A 2,881-nucleotide genomic window follows, 5' to 3' on the forward strand; every position below is an offset into this window, starting at 1 on the left:
AAAGTATAAATTACACTATAGAAATTACGCTATATAATTTAACAGAGAAACTAAACATATTAAATTATAAGTATACATATAGGCCTAACGAAAGAAGACGATATAGGCCGAAATATTTCTTAAGTGTGTCCGTTCAAAATATAAACATTAGCTTACTAATCTAATATTAGGATGAAATATGATTACACATTATTCTATACCTGGGATAATTTATCACGAATCAATTTGTTATATTATATGAATTGTACCAGATAGAATTGAATGATTCATGGCAGAACATCTAGCAAAAATTTAGATACAATTTTGACCTTCCCTCAGTGCACCCTGCATGGCGTTGCCTGATTTCATTAACCCACATGGTGCAGAAAAGTAGGACGTAAAACTCCATTCATTTCATTTCTGATGACTAATGATTTATTGAGGCTAAGTCACCATGACTAACTTCTTGACCACTGGAAGCTGTTGAAACTAACTCGCAGTTTTTATTCAATATTTATCAAGCATAAATTAAACTTGCTTTTGAACATTAAGGGAAATAACTCATGGTAAATAATTTTCAATGAAGTTTTTCAGAAGGCTATACAGTAAATAGGTTTAATATATAACATGTTTATTAAAATACCATATAATAAAAGATAAAAGCGGGACTCAAACATTTTCAAGAGGTCATTCAAATTGATCAAGAATTGTATAATCTTGCAATAGCGTTTTCGGGCAATTGTGGATATGCCTCTCATTTTCTATGATATAAAAACATTTCATTTAAACTTCTGGAGAGGAAACCATAAATCAAAATACATTACAATGAATCTTGCAATAAACCAATTGACCAACTTGTCGAATATGTCGAGCCCCGCTTTCACCTTTTTGATGCTTTCTAATGAAGGAGTCTTTTCACATCAAAACTCATAGCATCACTACCGGGGTCTTTTCTGTGGAAATTGAAACTGATTAACGTAACGAGAGCCCAGGTCGACCTGGCGACCGGCAGATTCAGATAACAACTTATTTTTCGGCTACTTCTTTCATTGCATTTAACTGCTTGCATCTTGGAGAATTAGATAGTCATCGAATGAATCACAGTGACTAGTAGTGTGGATCCGATGCTTTGAACACTTTCAGTTATCGACTATTTTCCAGCAGACGTAATTTATGCTGAATCTGTAAACTGATAAAGGGGAACAACCACAGCCTGAGATATATTTCTAATACTATAAATAAATCTATTATCGACCAAGTGTCACTAAAACGCCGTTGCTGGCCAATCTAACTCCTCAGAATGGTTGCTGCCCAATCTAACTCCTGCTGGGACTAGTCAAAATGGTTTTGAAACTCAGATTAACATACTTCTAAATAAATCATCTGTCCCAACTTGAATCGTAGAACCACCAACAAGTACCACATCTTTTTTCTTCCAATCAAATTTTGTATAATTGTCGAATTGTAATTTAAAATACAGATTGGCAACGTATTCATAAAGCGTCCAAAATAAGGACGTTAACGGGCTGTATAACGTGTCACGTTGCTTTTGCTAGTCGAGCTAATTTCGTTAATATAAATAACAACATTGGTTTTTCAGAAATTATGGTAATTTTAAAAATACGTATAAAAATATATACAACGATTGATGAATATAAATGATACAATATCTGCAACGTAATTGAACTTACAAAATTTCATGAAAGACAATGCGTATGTACAAGATCAAACTTAACCAAACTATGAATTTAAATTATACATGTACATAATATACGTGCACATACGATTAAAAATTCCTATGCATGTATATGTATGACAAATTTCTGATATAGTTTTTACAAAAAATGAAATGTTTTGAAGATGTACACAATTACGCAAATGATATACATAATTATTTATATTATAGTATAAATTAATTACAAGTCTTGTCGAGACATGTTAAAAACATACAAAAATGGCTATAAGATTGTCGAATTCCTTACCAAAGTTTTATTAAACGTTCCTTTATTTTTTTTTTTAAATTTCGCTTCTGGTTCAACAATGACGAATTGATGTATTATATGCATTATGAAATTTTACAATTACTTTGGATAATTTAAATGTAGGATGTGATAATTTTAGGTGAGGAAATAGTACACTTCTTTCCAAGAATTTTAAATAATATAAGATGTCATACTTAGGACTCCTATTTTTTAGTTGATTTGCAATTCAATAAATAAATATCCAATGATTCCGAAAACATTGTAGCCAGAAAGTAGCAATACTTGAAATCCATCCAAACAACTGCTTACATCTGATGTCTTTTTTTTTTATCTGTGCTTAGATCTGAAAGTAATAAATAGATGTGGTATCGGAAGTGATCTATGAGGGTGTGTAAGGTGACATTGGGAAGGGCACCAAGAAGCAAAAGAAGCCCATTGGAGGATTGTCAAAAAGTGCTGAACTAATATATGTTGGTAGTGGAGGTCTTGATCTCCAAAACCTCGTCATATGTCCTCGTATAGTAGCCTTAAAGAATCACTTGGGACTTATCGTGAATAGTTCTAAAAATTGCATAATTGCAACACTTCAACCGAACTCAAGTAAAAGCTGTCACGTTTAAAATGGACATTATAAAATCATTGGGGAACAAGCTTCTGACAGGAGAGTCATGATATCTTGACCACTGTTCTCGTTGATTTAAAAAGACACACCAAGGTTCAACAAAACCAAAATGTTGCATTTATTGCGTCCCCAGAAGTGTTCAAGGGTTGACGGAAAGACAATTTACGATCATATTTCTGATGAGAAGAGATCAGTAAGATAAATACCTTTGAGTTTAGAAGTCTCGAACCCATCTACCATTTTCAAATTCAAAATCATCATTATTCATCATGGGATTAAAGCCTCGAGCAAACATGCT

The sequence above is a fragment of the Lottia gigantea genome (assembly GCF_000327385.1).
Source record: "Lottia gigantea unplaced genomic scaffold LOTGIsca_1193, whole genome shotgun sequence".
Classification (NCBI taxonomy): domain Eukaryota; kingdom Metazoa; phylum Mollusca; class Gastropoda; family Lottiidae; genus Lottia; species Lottia gigantea.